We start from the raw sequence: 22,212 nt of genomic DNA on the forward strand, positions 1-22,212 counted from the left end.
ACATGTTTGCATGGGAATGCTTTGTAACTCAAATATTTGTCAATATAATGGAATCATTAGGGATTATTTGATGTTTGCAAGTCAGTTTTTTTTTGGTCACTTTATGCCACTGTCATGGTCTCTGGTTGGTAGTATTTGTGGATTGTTTAGCAATATTTTGGTCACTGTTTTGAATGAAATTCAGCAGATTGTTTTAATCTTGCTAGAAAATTCAATTTGTATCTAAACTATTTGACAGAAATTGAATATTCCTTATTATGATCTCGGGACTGCCCAGGAAAAAACTATTCACTTCGTTGCTTACCTGTCCAGCCACTGAAGTTCACCTTCCAGTGCTCTGCATCTTTTACTCCAATCTTTATACGGCCTCATTGTGAGATGGGAATGATTGGGCATTGTTGCAGTATCGGACTCCGGCCACAAGAGGTCACTGTTGCCTCTGGAAGAGACTCTATGGCTGATTTTATGGTGTTTAAGTTAGTTGGAGCAGGAAGCTGACTAAGCAGGTGTATCGTGTGGCTTCCTGAAGCTCAATCCAATTGCCGTTCGAAAGGCCCACGAGAGAGGGCTCATTTCGGGAGCAAGAAGACTTATAAGTGGCTACAGAGAATGGTATATTGCCCAGACCAAGAGAAGATGGCAATTGAAGCGTGTCAAAACTGTTCATCAAGTGGGCTGAGCAAGAGTCTGGAATAGCAAGCTCCCGTTCAGACCACCTGTATTTCTGCTCCATTGGAGATACTCATGATAGACTATGTGCAAATAGGGTGCTTCAGTTCGGGACCCTTGTATTGTTTGGTGTGACTGATAATTTCGCTAAGTACACAGTGGCGGTACCTACTAGAGACCAGACCGCAGACTCAGCCGCTGATGTGGTATGTCGTCACTTCATTAAAGTGTTTGGGGGTCCACGGCGGATTCATTCTGATCAGAGAGCGTGTTTCCAGGACACTTTAATGAAGGAACTTTATCGTCTTTATGGTATTGAACAGTCTAGGATGACCCCCTATCATCTGTAAGGCAACGGTGCGTGTGAACGTTTCAATCGCACCCTACTGCAAATGCTGCGGACCCTGGAGAATGATCAAAAAGCGCACTGGCCTGAGTACCTGCCTGAACTGATGTGGGCCTATAACAATCGGGTCCACAGCATGAAAGGGTACTCGCCCCACATGCTGATGTTCGGGATGGCAGGCAGGGAGATTGAAGATCTACACATGTCTGATCCCATGGCTGACCCTCCTCGGATTACTATTGCCTGGGCCCAGGAGCATCGGAGGCACCTGAGAACGGTGCACAGGGTGGTGGGTGATAGGTTGAGACAGGTGACACATTATGATAAGAGACTGGTGCAGAATGAAAAGAGTGCTGGTCTGAGTAAAAAAATGGTCTGGAAAGTTAGATGACCGGTGGGAGGAGGTACCGTATGTGATAAAAAGGAGAGTAGGTGCCAATATCCCTGTGTATGAGGTGGAATCAGTGGGAACTGGGGGGCCAACGAGAAATCTCCAATGCAACATGTTGCGACTTTCGCGAAGGCAACACACCAACCTGAGCTGAGGGAAGCGGACCTGCCCATGGATACTGATGGGTGGGCTGTATACACTCCCTTGCAAACGGAGACCCCTTCTGTTGTAATATTGCCCTCCAGAGAGACTGTTTCACAATTTGTGGTTTCCCCCGGAGACAATATATAGGAAGAAACGACTGCTCCAGTCCAACCTGTGGCTGTCCCCAGCATTAGTGCACTGGGGGAGTATACAGCTCTGGTCCTGCGAAGGACGACTTGGGCTACCGCAGGCATACCCCCACAACACTATACGCACCTCTAGTGAGGTGGCATGTAGGCCCTTTAGGTTTGGATTTATTTTGCCCTTAATCATAAAGACCATTTAAAAGTGTATTTTGTGTTATCTTTGTCTAATACTTAAATTTGTTTTGTGATCTGAAACATTTAAGTGTGATAAACATGCAAAAGAAAAAGAAATCAGGACCTGGGCAAACATTTTTTCACACCACTGTGTATATGTATATATATATATATGTTTATGTGTATATATATATATATATATATATATATATATATATGTATATACTGTATAAATATCCATAGCATGGTTCTAAATCCATAATATATATATATACATACTGTATATATATGGACCTGCCACTATGTGATATTGAATGCATCTTTCTACTACTGCAGCCTAACTCCACTTGCAAAACACCCTGCGTACTATTAATAAATACACTTCAAACATCTTGTAAATGTACTTTGGGAGACAATTCTGTCTATATACTGTATGATCAGCATGTTGGCTCCGTGGTTAGCACTGTAGCTTTGCAGCACTGTGGTCATGGGTTCAAATCTCACCAAGGACAACATCTGCAAGGAGTTTGTATGTTCTCCCCATGTTTGAGTGTAGATAAAAACTGGAATGACAATAAATGCAATAGGGTCTTATCCGGACTAAAAAAGAAAGAGTAAGGGTATGTGCACACGATGCAGAAATGAAGCAGAAAATTTCTGCATCATTTCTGCATCTCCCTGGCAGAAAAAATGCATGCAGATTGTGCATGCGTTTTTCCTGCAGAATACATGCGGATCCACATGCAGATTCACATGCGTTTCCGCATGCAGATTGACAAGCGCTTTCCAGGCGATGTTAGCATCACCTGGAAAGTGCTTGATAACTAGGTCACACTATATAAATCCATGCAAACAGCATGGATTTATATAGTGTGACCCGAGAGAGTGTATATACTTACCTCCGATGGCCCGCGCTGTCCTGCTCACTCCGTTCTCCCGGCTGCCGGCAACTTTGAATTGAAAGACCTGCCGACGTCAGCGTCACGTGACCCGTCACATGACTCTGACGTCACCGCAGGTCCTACAACTCACTGCAAGTGCCGGGAACCAAGTGGGAGCGCTGCGCGGGCCGACAGAAGGTAAGAATACATTTATTTTTTATTTTATTCTTGTTTTTACAGCTTTTTAATGGTACCTGGGTGTGGATGAGACTCTCCTCTCCTCCACACCCGGGTACCATCCGCACATTAGAACGCACCAATTACGCAAGTACAAATGCTGTCTTGCGGAATTGGCGCGTTCTAATGCAAGTCAATGGCGGCGAAATCGCCGCGTTTCCGCAAAATTAATTGACATGCTGCGGATTTTTGACCGCAGCGTTAACGCTGCGGAAAAATCCGCATCATGGGCACAGCACATGCGGATTTCCATTGGGGAACATTGCTGCCCTTCTACCATGCGTTTTTCATGCGTTTCCGCGGCGTTTACGCAACTGCAAAAACGCCGCGGAAACGCATGAAATACGCATCGTGTGAACACAGCCTAAAATGGGATTTACAAACCTAGTTTTACTCACCTGCTTTGCGTTTCAAGGTAATTATACCTCTTTATCAGGATAAACCACAATGACAAATAAAACCACTTCCATACCACATCTAGTTTCACATTGTAAATTGTATCCTCGGCAGCACAAGTTTACATTCACTTTCATCTTCAAGTTTGATTACTCATCGTGTTTGCGTGGGTTCCTCCGATTTCCGCCCACACTGCAAAGACATACTGATAGGGAATGCAGATTGTGAGCTCCAATAGGGACAGAGATGATGATGTCTGAAAAGTACTGCGGAATATAATGATCACCAGTATCTATCAGTGAATGTCCTCCTTCAAACTAATGAGTAGCTTATTATATGCTGTTGGGTCTTTTTGTAATATACAGCAAAGACTGTTGTAGCTACAGCTGACACAAGGTACCCCATACACATTAGGCTGATGTCAGCCAAACACGCCAATATCGAATGGTTTTGCCAGTGATCTAATATGTATGGGAGGACTGTCAACTGATGGTCAAGAGAGATGTTGATCACACATTTCTGATTTTGGATTGCCTATCACATTGTTCTTCAAGAAATAAGTCACGGGCCGACGTGTCTGTCGACAGCTTTCTCATAGAGAACACAGGAGCGCTCAGCTGAACGAGCGCTCCTTTGTATGAGAGAGTCGGCTGAGATGGCTATTGGCTGACAGGCATCTAATGTGTATGGCCAGCTTCATTTGGGACTTTTCAGATATTGCTTGGATTTAGATTTTAACATTTGGCTATCTATTGCAACATTTGGCACTGCTGCCTTACAGAACTGGGCTTGTGTGTATTCAAAAGGCAGTTTGTTAAGTTGATTCCATCAAAATTTTCCCTGGAAAGTATGAGAGATGCAAAATGTTAGGTCAATATAATCAATAGATATGAAAAATATAATACATAACATCACAGTAATTTTCATACAATACAAATTTTGGTTGCCAGAATAAAACAAACATAAAAACATAAGCAAGTGTAACTTTATCTATATCTGCCTAATTCTCTCAAAACACTGACACTTTTAATCTTTCAAAATCATTTTTTGCATTTAACACCAATGCGCAAAATAAGATTTTTAGGTAGTCATAAAAAGTATGCTCTGACTCATATTCACAAACCTGTGGTGATTTAAGAAAGTAAGTGAATTTGTTACTTATACCACATAAAAATAACATAAAATGTAAAATGAAACTGCAAAGCATCAGCAGCATTACATAAGTTAAATGGAGAAGCATTTTAACATAAAAAAGTGACTATTCCATGAACGTCATGTATAGCTCTAGAGAAAAAATCAAATTTAGTTTTCATCTATGAGGTTGCAAGTATGTAAAAAAATATATAATAATAAAAAGAATAATGTACCCTACATACTCTATCTAGAGACATGGTAATCAGCAAATAGAGTAACATGCTGATTCAGAAGCAATGGGGATGGAATAACCCCTGTGGCATAGTTCTACTTGCTATATAAAAAGTTTGTATCATTTCACATAATTGGAGTTATCAGCATGATACATGATGCAATGCAGGTTTGGTGATGGCATTTTGTGACTTAATTGAAATGCTTCCTAACTTATTGTTGTTCAGACTGTAGATTGACAATTATTAAATGTTATAGAAGTGATACCAGCAGAAGAAAGACCAAAAATGACATTGTTAGTCACAGAATAATTTAAAAATGGATACAAACTGTATATTAATATATTGATTAAAAGGATTAAAAAATACTCTACATATTATAATAGAGGATAAACTATAAATATACAAGCACCTACAGGAGTGATAACCAGAGACTGCCGTGTCCGAATCAGGATTATTATTCTGTACCAAAAAAAAGTTATATGAAAAAGTTTGGGCACCTCTATTAATCGTAATGTTTCTGCCTTGAAATGAGGTTTATTGTACTAACAGAAAATGTGCAATCTGCATTCAAACAAAATTTGACAGGTGCATAAGTATGGGCACCCTTATCATTTTCTTGTTTTAAATACTCCTACATACTTTTTACTGACTTACTAAAGCACTTTTTTTGGTTTTGTAACCTCATTCAGCTTTGAACTTCATAGCCAGGTGTATGCAATCATGAGAAAAGCTACTTAAAGTGGCCACTTGCAAGTTGTTCTCCTGTTTGAATCTCCTCTGAAGAGTGGCATCATGGGCTCCTCAAAACAACTGTCAAATGATCTGAAAACAAAGATTATTCAACATAGTTGTTCAAGGGAAAGATACAAAAAGCTGTCTCAGAGATTTAACTTGTCAGTTTCCACAGTGAGGAACATAGTAAGGAAATGGAAGAACACAGGGACAGTTCTTGTTACGGCCAGAAGTGGCAGGCCAAGAAAAACATCAGAAAAGCAGAGAAGAAGAATGGTGAGATCAGTCAAGGACAATCCTCAGACCACCTCCAGAGAGCTGCAGCATCAACTTGCTGCAGATGGTGTCACTGTGCATCGGTCAGCTATACAACACACTTTGCACAAGGAGAAGCTGTATGGGAGAGTGATGCGAAAGAAGCCGTTTCTGCAAGCACGCCACAAACAGAGTCGGCTGAGGTATGCAAAAGCACATTTGGAGAAGCCAATTTCTTTTTGGAAGAAGGTCCTGTGGACTGATGAAACCAAGATTGAGTTGTTTGGTCATACAAAAAGGCGTTATGCATGGCGGCAAAAGAACACAGCATTCCAAGAAAAACACTTGCTACCCACAGTAAAATTTGGTCAAGGTTCCATCATGCTTTGGGGCTGTGTGGCCAATGCCGGCACCGAGAATCTTGTTAAAGTTGAGGGACGCATGGATTCCACTCAGTATCAGCAGATTCTTGACAATATTATTCAAGAATCAGTGATAAGGTTGAAGTTACGCAGGGGATGGATCTTTCAGCAAGACAATGATCCAAAACACCGCTCCAAATCTACTCAGGCATTCATGCAGAGGAACAATTACAATGTTCTGGAATGGCCATCCCAGTCCCCAGACCTGAATATCATTGAACATCTGTGGGATCATTTGAAGAGGGCTGTCCATGCTCGGCGACCATCAAACTTAACTGAACTGGAATTGTTTTGTAAAGAGGAATGGTCAAAAATACCTTCATCCAGGATCCAGGAACTCATTAAAAGATACAGGAAGCGACTAGAGGCAGTTATTTTTGCAAAAGGAGGATCTACTAAATATTAATGTCACTTTTCTGGTGAGGTGCCCATACTTATGCACCTGTCAAATTTTGTTTGAATGCAGATTGCACATTTTCTGTTAGTACAATAAACCTCATTTCAAGGCAGAAACATTACTGTGTCCAACAGTTATTACATATATCAAACTGAAATAGCTGTTGCAAAAACACCAATTTTTATAAAACATTAAGCTTAAGATTAATAGGGGTGCCCAAACTTTTTCATATAACTGTACAAATTGATCTTATCTTTCTTAATGAATAATAATAAAACCATTACATGAAACTGGGATAATTACACAAAGGAAACCACTAAAGGGTTGTATACGATTAATAATGCATGTACTGAAGATTAAATAACAATGTGAGCTTCTCCTGACCACCCCGGTTATAGATTATATGTAGAGATGAGCAGATCAGGCAACATTCAAATTTGCCTGTTCACATGGATTTGTCAGGGAAAGTCGATTCATGAAAATGTTATTTTCTACAAATTGAATGTCCTTTATTATGGTCTGGCGTCTCTCCTGACCCTGAAACAAAATAAAAGTAAGATATAAAAAAATATCCTTATACCAACCTTACCACTCACCTCTCCCCTCCATTCCTCACCATCACCCATCTGGTCCTCATCACATTTTTTCTGGTCCCTGCTGCTTGCTCAGAAATATATCTGGGCCTCTCACACTGAATTGGGACTTCTGGCTCTGATAAGTTCTGGAAGGTTTCTGTGCAAGTGAGCAAAAGGTGGCATATCATGATGTCACAAAGTGCATCATGGCCTTTTGCACCTGTTAGGTGTTGGTCTGGGGCTGTATTTGAGATGGGTCCAGGACCTTCTGTGCTCTCCCATTCCAGGCCAACCAGGGCTGATACTGCTCAGCATTGTTGTCAGTTCCAACGCACCTAGCTGTTCCACGAGCCCTGCATATTGTCTCCCAGGCATTTGTGCCCAGCCGTGTTAAGCATAGGCTGCAGAGGGAGGCAGGGCTCGTGGAGTCCAAGTCCAGGATTCGCCGCACTGAGCATGTCTGTGACCTGGCGGATCATGATTGGTGGGTTGACACCCACCTGACTCGGTGACCTGGCACTCCCTGATTGGTTCACGGGTAACGTCACCAATAGCGCGTCGCTGGGCAGGGCTTACTCTTTAAAAGGCCCGCCCACAAACATGGCGGCGCGCTCAGATCATGTGAGCTAGCTGTTTGGTGTGCACGCTTGCTCTGGGCTCAAAGAGCCATAGCTTAAGTTAGGCAGGCCGGGGTAAAAGAGCCATAGCTTTAGCTAGGCAGGTAGCTTCGCCTCGGTGACTGGCTCTAACCTGGGGGTTCGCCTTACACCCCGAGCCGCCTGTGAGCTAAATAGAGCGGGTTTGCTCAGTCCGGTAGCACGCCGGCTGAGTGCTCGATTACCCGGCGGGAATCACCCGAACGCTAGCGCCGTCTCCTATAGCGTAGCGCCTGTACTGAAGACAGGGCTACTGCTCATAGTCCGGTCACACGTCTCCCTGCGGTTCTTGGAGATTGTGTGAACCGCTTTAGCGCCAATCCCCATAGCGTAGCGCCTGTATCAAAGACAGGGCTACTGCTGTTCCCACGGACGCACGTCTCCCTGCGGTTCTTGGAGATTGTGCGTACCGTCTTACCCTTCCGTGTGCATTTACACGAAGGGCTAAGATATTTGTTAGGTGCGTCGCCGGTCGCTCTCTCCTCCGTGCAGTAAACTGAGATAGAGCGTACCGCTATACCCTGTCCGGTGTGTAGTTAACACGGAAGGGTTTATCTTTTAGTTGTCGTTTGCCTTTCCACCCGGGAAGTGTTCGGCAGCAGTCCTCTAGGCTGCATCGCGGACCCCGGGGTCGGTTGCGTTCCATTAAATAAAGTTGTCTGCAACAGCTCCCCCTAACAGTATCTTAGCGCCAGGGTCTTGCCGAACATGGCCGACAACCAGCAACTGCAGTGTTACATTCAGCCGCTGGAGACCAGACTTAGGACTCTGGAACAAGCCCCGGTAGCTGATATCACTGCAGTAGCTTCCCAGGCGGCCTCGCAAGCAGCCAATATGGTTAACTCGGCTGCATTAAATGCTGCGACAGCTGCAACTGCCCCATTACCCCGTTTTGCTCTCCCGGAAAAATTTTCTGGGGACAGTAAACTCTGTAGGGGTTTTGTTAATGTATGCTCCATTCATTTGGAGATGATGGAGGCACGGTTCCCCTCCGAAAGAGCCAAAGTGGGATATATCATATCATTGCTCTCCCACCGAGCTCTGGAGTGGGCTACTCCCCTGTGGGAGCGAAATGACCGGGTAGTGGCTAATGCGGGTCTTTTTCTCAAGACCTTAAAAGGTATATTCCTAGGGCCCCAGATCACACACGATACGGCTCTTAAGCTTCTCGCGTTGACCCAGGGTTCGGCCACCGCCAGTCACTATGCCATCCAGTTCAGAACCCTGGCGGCTGAGCTGGATTGGTCTGAGCGGTCGATTATCCCGGTGTTCTGGAAGGGTCTGGCTGGGCATATTAAAGATGCTCTATCTACCCGAGAGATTCCAACCTCTCTGGAGGAATTGATATCTCTCGCTGACCGTATTGACTTATGTCATGCAGAACACAGGTTAGAGCTAGAGGTTGGCAGTCCCCAGTACCTGTTGGCACCAGGCGTCTTTAGACCCAAATCCAAGACCTCCGACCCAGAGCCTGAGGCTATGGATGTATCCCGGACTGAGTCTAGTCCCTCTCGTTCCCGTTCTGCACATCTCTCGGAGCACTCCGTAAATAAGGGCTCCAAGCAGCTGGTAAAATGAGTAGGGCTTACCACCGTTGGTGGGGGTACATTAAATTCTGGGTCCTCCTTCTCCAAGCTATCATATAAGGTGATCTTGTCCTTCGGTAGATCTGCAGTTACTGCCAAGGCGTGGGTGGACTCTGGTGCTGAGGGCAATTTTCTATCATCTACATTTGCCCAGAGACATGCCATCTCTACTGAGCCACTCTCTTGCCCAATGAACATTAGTGTTGCCAATGGGTCACTCCTGGATGTGCAAATCACTCATCGGTCGATCCCTCTCACCATGTCATTCCCTGAGGGCCACCGGGAGGTTATTTCTTTTCTTATTGTTTCCGGTGGATTAGACGAGGTGTTGTTGGGTCTCCCCTGGTTACGCTGTCATTCTCCACACATTGACTGGAATTCGGGGAGAATTTCTTCCTGGAGTGAGAATTGTGCATCTCAGTGTTTGGGCAAAATCACCCAGAGGGTAGGCTCTGATCCTCCTATCATTGCGACATCCGGTACAGATTCCTTGTCAGTTTCCAGGACCCGGTCGTTGTCAGACTATGTCGCAGAGAATTCTCAGGAGGAGAGAGTGTCTGCAGTGTCCTCCAACCCGGTTCCGTCGGGGAAGACGTTTGTTTCTCCTAATCTATGCAATATGGTGCTCTCCTGGGCTCATGTCCCTAAGTCCGGAGCTCACCTGGGGGTCAAACGTACCTCTAAGTCCCTTCTACGGTCCTATTGGTGGCCCCGGTGGCGCCAGGACGTCAAGGACTTTGTTCTCGCGTGTCCCGTCTGTGCGAGAGATAAATCTTTTCGCCAGAGACCGGCGGGTCCTTCCTCTCTGTCACCCGTGAGGGATCCTACTCATAGAGAACCAGTTGTCACTACTTCCCATCCTAAAAGATGGTACCCTGTACACCGTAGGGGTCACTGTATCGTGAGTTCCCTCTGTGACCCGTTGGACCACATCCTTGCCCCCCGGCTCATGGAGGAAAATGAGCGTCAAATGGAGGGGGATGTTAAATGGGGGGATAATGTTAGGCGTCGGTCTGGGGCTGGATTCGAAATGGGTCCTGGACCTTCTGTGGTCTCCCATTCCAGGCCAGCTGGGGCTGATACTGCTCAACATTTTTGTCAGTCCCAATGCCTAGCTGTTCCACGAGCCCTGCAGATTGTCTTCCAGGCATTTGTGCCCAGCAGTGTTAAGCATAGGCTGCAGAGGGAGACAGGGCTCGTGGAGTCCAAGTCAAGGATTCGCCGCACTGAGCATGTCTGTGACCTGGCGGATCATGATTGGTGGGTTGACCATCACCTGACTCGGTGACCTGGCACTCCCTGATTGGTTCACGGATAATGTCACCAATAGCGCGTCACTGGGCAGGGCTTAGTCTTTAAAAGGCCTGCCCACAAACATGGCGGCGCGCTCAGATCATTTAAGCTAGCTGTTTGGTGTGCATGCTTACTCTGGGCTCAAAGAGCCATAGCTTTAGCTAGGCAGGTAGCTTCGCCTCGCTGACTGGCTCTAACCAGGGGGTTCGCCTTACACCCCGAGCCGCCTGTGAGCTAAATAGAGTGGGTTTGCTCAGTCCGGTAGCACGCCAGCTGAGTGCTCGATTACCCGGCGGGAATCACCCGCACGCTAGTGCCGTCTCCTATAGCGTAGCGCCTGTACCGAAGACAGGGCTACTGCTCATAGTCCGGTCACACGTCTCCCTGCGGTTCTTGGAGATTGTGTAAACCGCTTTAGCGCCAATCCCCATAGCGTAGCGCCTGTATCAAAGACAGGGCTACTGCTGTTCCCACGGACGCACGTCTCACTGCGGTTCTTGGAGATTGTGCGTACTGTCTTGCCCTTCCGTGTGCGTTTACACGAAGGGCTAAGATCTTTGTTAGGTGCGTCGCCGGTCACTCTCTCCTCCGTGCAGTAAACGGAGATAGAGCATACCGCTATACCCTGTCCGGTGTGTAGTTAACATGGAAGGGTTTATCTTTTAGTTGTCGTTTGCCTTTCCACCCGGGAAGTGTTCGGCAGCAGTCCTCTAGGCTGCATCGCTTACCCCGGGGTCGGTTGCGTTACATTAAATAAAGTTGTCTGCAACCGCTCCCCCTAACAGCACCCATATGCAGAACTGTCCCAAGCCTCATCAAAACCCGGACTCAGTGTGAAAGGGCCTGGGATTTCAGACACTTGCAGTGGGAATAAGAAGATGCATCGAGGACTGGATGGGTGACGGTGAGGAGTGGATGGGCCAGAGAGGTGAGCGGTAAGGTGAATATCAGGAATTTTTTTTTGTTACATCTTATGTTTATTGTGCTCTGATGTCAGGTGTATTATTATGGTGTCAGACCATAATAAGGGACATTAAATTTGTGAAGAACACCTTGTCTGCGAATCGAATTTCCCTGAAAAATCTGCGTGAACAGACAAATTTGAATGTTGATGGCCCTTTCTGCAAACTACAAATCAATCCACATTTTGGCGAAAGCAGATTTTTGTAAAATTCGCATAGAATTAATTTCCCCTTGAATTTATTTGCTCATCTGTGATTATATGCATACATGCTTAGTGCTCATAAAGTAAGCGGGAAGCCTCCTCAATCAGATACTAAACAGTAAACACAGGTAATCCAATACTAAAGATAATCAGGGTAATGCTAGCAAAACACTCAGAAATACAAAATAATAGAATAACCAAAGAGACAGAGCATTAGGCCAGATATATTCCATTTGTAAGTTAGACCGACTAATTCTACTAGTAACTTACTGTAGTTCTGATGTATGTATAACCAAGTGGGTCAGGAGTAGTTTTCATTGTAGCTTAATCCAATGTATTATTAATCCTAAACAACTCCTTAGCAGTTTCCTCTGTGTAATTCTCCCAATTTTTTGTAATGCTTTTATCATTATTCATTAAGATAAGATCAGTTTGTATATATTATTGGAGGGGAACAATCATGTCTACCGTGATATTCTTTTCTAAGGAGTCTGTCTGATATCCTTATCTATGGAAATAAAAAGAGGCAAAAGGTGTTTTATATTTCTACATTAATTTTACTTTTTTCCTGATCTCCTCTCAAATCTTAAGCTGTGAGTTAGAGGTTGATTTCATTTATTGTGGATATGTCAAGGATTTCAATAGATAATTATGCAATGAAAATCTGCAACAACTTACAATACACGGAATTTACATACAGTTTTCAAAGCCAGATAAACATAAAGCAGAGAGAGGGAAACAAGTGCCTTAGTCTGAGGCTGCTTTGTCTTTATTTCAGAGAATGGTTACTATAACAAACTATCCATTAGGGCTCTTTCACACGTCAGTATCTCCTGTACGAGTGGTGACAGTTTCCACACGTACCAGAGACACTGACACATGCAGACCCATTCAAAAGAATGGGTCTGTGCACATCTCAATGTATTTTCACGGACCATGTGTCCATGTGCTCAACATGGAGACAAATAATTTTTTTTGCGGACACGCAGTCCACAAAATGTCCCACAGTTAGCGCTGTCCCCAAGCGTCTGTGCTGAACGCTGCCCTCATCATGGTTCCTGCCGGCGCTGTGATCAGCACCAGCAGGGACCATGATGAGGGTAGTAGTAGTCTGCCCGCGGTGTCCCCACCTGTGAAAATAAGAATAAAATAATAAAATCCTTATACTCATCTCTCCTAGGTGTCCCCTGCTGTAATCCATGCGACCGCTGCTGCCGAGGAGCCGGGGACAATGTGCGGCTCCGAATCTGCAGCTCAGGAGCAGTGTCCTGTCACTCACTGAGCGCAGCTTCAGAGCCGCTCATTCTCCCCGGCTCCTCTGCAGCAGCGGTCACATGGATTACCGCGGGGGACACCTAGGAGAGGTGAGTACATGGATTTTATTATTTTATTCTTATTTTTACAGGTGGGGACACTGTGGGAGCAGACAACCACTACCCTCATCATAGTCCCTGCTGGTGCTGATCGCAGCGCCGGCAGGGAACCATGATGAGAGCAGTGTTCAGCACCCGGCGCTTGGGAACAACACTAACTGTAGCGCTGATTCCCAGGCGCTGGTCCTTGTGATCCTAATGCGTCACACGGGCGGCACACGGATGCCACACATGTGACACACAGACACACGGCACACGGTTATCTCCAGTACTGTTTTTTCCGGTATCGAAAATATCCAGACTTGTGAAACTGGCCTTACTCTGCCTGCACTGGAGACAAAACAAGTAATGCCCTATCACCTTAGCCTATCCACACTCCTTTAGCCAGTCCACGGGTAAAGGTAGAAGTATTAAGGGGCTAAACTGAAAGTGACACATTTTTGCACTTTTAAAGAGGACCTTTCACTAAATTTTTCATGTTAAACTAGACAAATGGCGTAATAGTGGCTGTGGATCAGAATAAACCATTATATATATATATATATATATATATATATATATACAGTGCAGACCAAAAGTTTGGACACACCTTCTCATTTAAAGATTTTTCTGTATTTTCATGACTATGAAAATTGTACATTCACACTGAAGGCATCAAAACTATGAATTAACACATGTGGAATTATATACTTAACAAAAAAGTGTGAAACAACTGAGAATATGTCTTATATTTTAGGTTCTTCAAAGTAGCCACCTTTTGCTTTGATGACTGCATTGCACACTCTTGGCATTCTCTTGATGAGCTTCAAGAGGTGGTCACCGGAAATGGTCTTCCAACAATCTTGAAGAAGTTCCCAGAGATGCTTAGCACTTGTTGGCCCTTTTGCCTTCACTCTGCTGTCCAGCTCACCCCAAACCATCTCGATTGGGTTCAGGTCTGGTGACTGTGGAGGCCAGGTCATCTGGCGTAGCACCCCATCACTCTCCTTCTTGGTCAAGTAGCCCTTACACAGCCTGGAGGTGTGTTTGGGGTCATTGTCCTGTTGAAAAATAAATGATGGTCCAACTAAACGCAAACCGGATGGAATAGCATGCCGCTGCAAGATGCTGTGGTAGCCATGCTGGTTCAGTATACCTTCAATTTTGAATAAATCCCCAACAGTGTCACCAGCAAAGCACCCCCACACCATCACACCTCCTCCTCCATGCTTCACGGTGGGAACCAGGCATGTAGAGTCCATCTGTTCACCTTTTCTGCGTCGCACAAAGACACGGTGGTTGGAACCAAAGATCTCAAATTTGGACTCATCAGACCAAAGCACAGATTTCCACTGGTCTAATGTCCATTCCTTGTGTTCTTTAGCCCAAACAAGTCTCTTCTGCTTGTTGCCTGTCCTTAGCAGTGGTTTCCTAGCAGCTATTTTACCATGAAGGCCTGCTGCACAAAGTCTCATCTTAACAGTTGTTGAAGAGATGTGTCTGCTGCTAGAACTCTGTGTGACATTGACCTGGTCTCTAATCTGAGCTGCTGTTAACCTGCGATTTCTGAGGCTGGTGATTCAGATAAACTTAATCTCAGAAGCAGAGGTGACTCTTGGTCTTCCTTACCTGGGGCGGTCCTCATGTGAGCCAGTTTCTTTGTAGCGCTTGATGGTTTTTGCAACTGCACTTGGGGACACTTTCAAAGTTTTCCCACTTTTTCGCACTGACTGACCTTCATTTCTTAATGTAATGATGGCCACTCGTTTTTCTTTACTTCGCTGCTTTTTTCTTGCCATAATACAAATTCTAACAGTCTATTCAGTAGGACTATCAGCTGTGTATCCACCAGACTTCTGCACAACACAACTGATGGTCCCAACCCCATTTATAAGGCAAGAAATCCCACTTATTAAACCTGACAGGGCACACCTGTGAAGTGAAAACCAATTCCGGTGACTACCTCTTGAAGCTCATCAAGAGAATGCCAAGAGTGTGCAAAGCAGTCATCAAAGCAAAAGGTGGTTACTTTGAAGAATCTAGCATATAAGACATATTTTCAGGTGTTTCACAATTTTTTGTTAAGTATATAATTCCACATGTGTTAATTCATAGTTTTGATGCCTTCAGTGTGAATGTACAATTTTCATAGTCATGAAAATACAGAAAAATCTTTAAATGAGAAGGTGTGTCCAAACTTTTGATCTGTACACATATATATATATATATATATATATATATATATATTTGCAACTTAGCAAATTAGCAACAGATTGCAGAATCTAGAAAAGAGAAACTCTGAGTGCTTGCCAGAAAAGAGCAGCAGGACAATTGAGACCTATGGGAAGGCAATGGAAGCTACCAAGTCCCATTGTAATGCACCCTAGACCTTGACATTGCTTCTAAGTCAGTATTTACCCTGAATTGGATATCAAGGAGACACTCTAGACACACAGTGCACTCACAATCCTTTCTGTGGTATCCCGTGTCACTAGAAATTGGCCCTTATGTGACTTGTGGACACAAGAAGGTCAAGAAAAATGTACATTTGGGCATGTATAGACTTCAGTGGTAACTCCTTCAGAGGTTGAGATACCCAAGTCTAAAAGCGATCCTATGACATTACTAAAACTATCTTGTACCCATGCAGTGGTAACCCTGTGCTTGACTTGAAGCTAACCTAAAAATAGTGTTTCCCTACGTTGCTCCATAGACATCACACTTTACAAATGTAAGAAGAAGAAGAAAGGAGAACCACTATTTTCTGACAGATTTCTACATGATTGTCTGTTTAAGAAACTTTCAGAATGGCTTTTTGCTGGGTTCCCCATGTTAGGCACTCCTGGTGATGTGGATTCACTAAGTTGCCGACCAGGCTGGACACATGGACCAGGGCATTGGTACAGATGGCTGAAGGGCATGTGAAAGAACAAGGACTTAGGCATCCTGGAACTACAGACCTGGAAGGGCAGATGAGGAGGGAAATGGAGAATCCAATAACAGTTCATTAGCTCGCTGCAATTGATGAGTTAATCAAGGACACGGCTAGCAGAGGATAAACCGACAGACAGAGGTATGCAGAATCACAGAGGTTTTGCAAGATAAACACACAATATGATAAGATGATGGAGCACTACAAACAACAACTGGACTCTAGAGTCTAAATACCAAGACACAGGTGTGTCTGTAACTGGGTTTTATGAGGCCTAGGGAGATAATTTCACGAGGTACGTCAAGCAACCTTCAAAACCCGACCAGGAAAACAGGAAGGGGTGTAAACCAATGGGGAAGTGCGTAACACCACCAGGAGAGTTACAAAACACCCCACAAATTATAGTGGTCTATTGGTGGAGTGGTGGTGGGGTGGAAGGTGTCAACAACTTGACACACTGGTTAAAGCGAACCTGTCATCAGGATTTTGCTAAGTAAACTACAGGCAGTGTCAGATTGGTGCCGTTACTTTATTTAAAATGATCCCTGGGTTGATGAAATCCATCTTGTGGTTGTTGTTCAATCTTTATTTGCAGTTTGGAGATAATTAGACTTTCGTGCTCCGGGGCGGACTGTGGTGGGGCTTTCTTTGGTGCTCTGGCATTATCCTCATCATTGTGGCCTAAATGACAGGTCACTGATCCTTCAGTGACCTGCCTCCTATTTTAAATAGTGCTCTTGCTCACTTCATATTGTAGTCTTTTAAAAAAAAATGTAGCTCCAGAAAAATGGCCCCGGCGCCCGTGCATGCACTTCCTGATAGATGCTATTGCACACATGCCACAGCCATTTTGTTGGAACAAGGAAAAAAAAAATTGGCTTCAGAAAAATGGCCGTGGCGCATGCTCAGTAGCATCTATCAGCAAGCGACAGATATTACTGTGCATGCGTAGGCACCGGAGCCATTTTGTTGGAGCAAAACATTTTTTTAGATCCAGCAAAATGGCCGTGGCGCATTCGCAGTAGCATCTATCAGCAAGCAATAGATGCTACTGGGGATGTGTGGGCGCCATTTTGCTTTAGTTAAACTTTTTTTTTTTAAAAGACCACAATATGAACTGCGCAAGTGCAGTATTTAAAATAGGAGGCAGGTCACAGAAGGATCAGTAACCTGTAATTTAAGCCACAGTGATGAATATGAGAGCAGAGCACCAAATAAATCCTCCCCCACAGGCCCACCCCGAAGCACGAAAATCTAATTATCTCCAAACTGCAATCAAAGATTAAACAATAACCACAGGACGGATTTCATCAACCCAGTTATCATTTTAATAAGTGTAACGGCACCAAACTGACACTGCATGGAATTTACTGAGCACAAGCCCACTGACATGTTCCCTTTTATAAAGTAGATACTAATAAAATAAAGCATAATATAAAACAGATAAACCCCTATAGGGCTCATATTCATCTGCATATAAATCGGACGAGTGCAATCTGATAAATAACTGGATTGCTCTCTGACTAATGTTGTTCACTGATTTAGTGCTCATCTGCAATTTTTTTTCTCAGCTGGAATCTTGATGAGAAAAAAAATGCTGTGAGTGGCCATGTACATCGGACAAGACTCACCAATGCAAGTCAATGGGTGCGAGAAAAAAAGTGGACGGCACACGGACCATCCATATGCTGTACAATTTTTACAGCTACATTACCATTCTGTAGCATAGAACACTGGAAATGGTTCTGTAAATGATTGTAGAATAATAGTTGCAGAGAAAAAAAACACATTGCATACGCATGTCATAAGGATGTCATATGGATGCTTTGTGAGAAAAATCGCATCGTACTCGCATCACACTTGCATGACACTTGTCCTACTTTTCTCAATCAGAAAATGACACAAACCAAATTTGTTTAAAGGGAATTCAGATCTTTGTAAATCACTAAAATTAAAAAAAAAAAATCTATATAATTTAGGTATTACTGTAATCATACTGACCTGCAGAATGACATTGTCAGGTCATTTTTACCACTTAATGAACACTGTAAAAATTGAACCACAAAAAAATGTCAGAAATATTTTTTTCACCATTTCATCCCTCTTGAAAATCATTATTTTTTTCTTTTTCTCATATTGGAAAGTGAACGGTGTCAATAACAACTACATTTCATCCCTCAAAAAAACAAACCTTCATATGGGCATGTCGATGGAAAAATAAAAACGGTCATAGCTCTTAGAAGAGGGGAAGGAAATACAAATGCACCAAAACAAAAATTGGTTCCAACTGGAAGGGGTTAAAATATGTTGAAAATGTAGAATAATTTGATTTACTATATGAGATGAACAGGTATTGCAGGATTTACTAAATATGTCCCACATACTAAAAAAAATGAATTGATGGCGTTAATAAACTTAAAGCATATCCTGAAGCTGGTGTTGTAGGTTTATTAGAAAGTTAATACGTTAGTACGTTTTAATACTCGGAAAAATGTGCAGCCACCATAAATAAAAAAACCATGCTGATGATGAAAGAAAGTTTTCACAGGATATGATTCACAACTTCAAAGAAATTTCTGTTTTTTTCTAGCAAGTTTTCAAAAGTAAACTATCTGCTGGAATAAAATGTGCGAGTCGATGTTTTCAAAGTAGCTATTTTCAGTTCATTAAAGTCCCTTGTGATTTTTATAATAAGAACAACCCTGAGGTATAGAGAGAAATAGGAAGTAAAGCAAAATAAGTAAAGGTTATAGCCTCAATATAAGATGACCCGCTAATAAATGTAGGTTAGCAAAAATATCACGGCTGCACAAGTTTTCTAGTGTACGACTTTGTAATGCGTGAAAGCAAGGACTATGTATAATAAACCCTCATGGAAGTGGTGCATTAAAATCCTATGATATCATTGAGGATTATTAATTAAAGGAGCGGCCATCAATATTTTTAACTAAGTTATTTTTCTATAGATCTATGTATTATATCATTTGTAGTGATGAGCGAGTATGTTTTATTAACCCTTTCACCGAGTATGCTCGGGCCGAGCTTCGAGTATTTATAGCTGCTCGGTGATATGGTTGAATCGCTCCCGTGTGCATGATTTGCAACTGTTTGACAGTTTTATTACATGTGAGGAATGTGTAAGAAGCAGACATTCCTCACATGTATCAAAGTTGTCAAACAGTTGCAAATCATGCACACCGGAGCGATTCAAACATATCACCGAGCAGCTGTAACTACTCGGAGCTCGGCCCGAGCATACTCGGCGAAAGGGTTAACAAAACATACTCGCTCAACACTAAACCCCAGCTCTCATAGCAACCCATCAGCACCACGGATGTTGGTAAGGTAATATTGTGCCATGTTGTCATTTGTGTTTTACTTTTACCATCTTCCTGTGTATAGGGGTCACCTGACAGATGATATTGGTAGAGATAAGGATTGGGCAGTTAGAATTGAAACACCTGTTCTCTTTATTTTCCAGACCGATAAGCAACCAGCAGATGTGTCTGGCAATGGCTTACAACATATCCCGATACAGAAGACATGAACACTTGTCTAACAACTATCTAAAGTATATGGGTACCTTAAAATACCTAAAGGGGTATTCCCATCTCCAAGATCTTTTCCCAATATATAGTATGTAATAATAATAATAATAATAATATTTGCAAATATCTTCAATTAGAAATGTAATATAGTTCTTCTGATTCGCTATGTCGCTTTCTCCATGCAGGGCACTGCAGTAGCTTAGGTATCCATGGCTATGGCTAGGGATGAGCGGACTTGTGGAAGTTCGGGTTCTGGTACCTGACCCGAACTTTAGTTAAAAGTTCGGTTCAGGTACCAGAGCTGTACCCGAGTTTGGACCAGAACTCGAACCCCTTTGAAAACAATGGGGACCCAAACTTTTGATTCTGGAAAATTCTCTCTCTCCCTTTTCTTCCAGAACTCCGAACATTGCAACAGACTTCTGGGAGAAGCCCATGTTTGTCGATTAGCACCAGATACTAACTGTCCGATACGAACCCCGAACTTTTAAGTTCGGGTTCCCTCATCTCTAGTTATGGCCACTGATATAGTGACAGTGAGTTAGATGTTAATGCTGATAACCATGGATACCTAAGCTACCGCAGTGCCCTGCATGGGAAAAGCGACTTCGCGAATCAGAACAACTATACTACATTTCTAATTGGAGCTATTTGCTATTATTAATATTATTATACCTACTACATATTGGAATAGGTTTTGGGAGATGTGAATACCCCTTTAACTTTATACTGAAATAGAAAATGATCAGATCAGATGGCATCATTGCAGACTTGAAGTTCTTAAAAGGGTTGTCATCTACTCGGACAGCCCATTCTTAAATACTTTATTACTCAGTGTAAAATATACTCACCTTATACTCTCCTCTGCCATTCCAGTGATGTTGCTATTACAGCGATGCCACATTAGCAATGCAGGCAATCAGGGGGTGCTTTATGGCTGCTATGCTCTGACTACCATGAGATGATCCTTGCACATCCAGAGGAAATGAGAGAGCAGCAGCCCATTATTGACCACTAATTAGCTATAGGGCTCACGCGGCATAACAGTGTCATGCAACTTCCAAAAGACTGCTGGTATTGGAGGTCTGTCTAAAGTGTTTTTAATTTACGCTGGGAATTTGGGTTATAAGAAGGTGTTTTCCAAGTGAGAACTTACTATTTTTAATTTGTCTACTGGTACAAAATGATGTGGCAAACCTGGAATTATGTTTGTTACTTCCATTCTGTTTGGTGTTCTTCATACCAGTTTAGATCAGTGCACTGGTTTTGACACATCATGATCTTCCTATTCCATTTTTGATGGGTTCTTCTCATGTGATACAGGCAGTAGTGCACAAGTGTGTTCTTTCAATTTCACTATACTGCACCTGATCTCATTGAAAAATCTTGCTTTATTAGCACATATGAATACTTTTCAAGGGAGAGCTGCATCTCCTTCTGTCTGAAAGTAACTCCAATGCTGTGAATCAGATCCCAACAATAGCCAGATGAAGTCGAGAAATAGGTGATGTCTTTAGACCTCCGAAGAGTGAAAGGTACTGTAGCCTTCAGCTGCTCTACTTAGAAGACTCATAGTTACAGTACATCGTTACATGAGTTGAAATAAGACATAATTCGATCAAGTTCAATTTTTCCTGATCAATTATATTATCTCCCACTAGTTTATTTATAATCCACAATCCTATTTGTTGTGAGAAAAGCACGTAGTCCTTTTTTAAGTTCTGATATGGTGTCTGCCATTACTACCTCCACATTCTAACAACGTTAACTGTAAAGAACCCTTTCCTATTTAGATAATGCCTATCACCTACACGTAATAAAGGTCCCCTGGTCCTTTGTAAGCTATGTAAGCCATTCAATTTCTATTATTTCTATCCTTAGGTAATAGTTTTATAGTGTTGGGGTTTTTATTTTTTTTAAGTAGTATAGGGAAAAAAATATACAAATTTGATAACACCATTATTACAGGATTCCTTTTCTTGCCCATTTCACATTCCACTCCACAAAGATTTTTTTCCATTTTCCAGAATATTATATGGTAAATTAATTTGTACTTCTAAAAAATACAACTTGATGCGAAAAGGCCAATACCTCTAATGGCTAGGTCAATAGAAAAAAAAAGTTATGGCTCTTGGAAAATGGGATGAAAAAACTAAAATGGATTAAATGAAATGCCTTTGAAATTAAATGACTGAAAGCCAACGGCTCCTAGGAGAATTAAAGTTCATTCTCTCCAGGGTGCTGAACTTTCAGTACAGCAAAGCTTTTATAATGCTATTAACCTGCAGATTAACCCTATATCTGCAGGTCAATACCAGCATTATATGACATGACAGGTTCCCTTTAAGTCTGGTTTTACACATTGCGGCCACTGTACATTTTTTTGTAGTTTGGCCATAATGTTGGATAATTGTTGAAAAAACTCACCAAGGCTGAAACTTGTGGACTCAGCTGAATATATCATTTATGCCATTATTTCTCACAAGATAATAAATGTTACTCATTTTACTTGTAGGTAGTTTAATTGTTATGGCTGATTAGTGTAAAC

At 42.8% G+C, this 22,212-nt stretch overlaps 1 protein-coding gene across 2 annotated transcripts in view; it reads left to right on the forward strand.

The window, feature by feature from the left end:
- LRRC2 (leucine rich repeat containing 2) overlaps positions 1 to 22,212 on the forward strand; it is a 637,261-nt gene that overhangs the window by 203,949 nt on the left and 411,100 nt on the right. The window lies entirely within an intron of this gene.

Source organism: Phyllobates terribilis, unplaced genomic scaffold (genome assembly GCF_046119375.1).
Source record: "Phyllobates terribilis strain yellow unplaced genomic scaffold, ASM4611937v1 Scaffold_1__5_contigs__length_1240528914, whole genome shotgun sequence".
NCBI lineage: Eukaryota > Metazoa > Chordata > Amphibia > Anura > Dendrobatidae > Phyllobates > Phyllobates terribilis.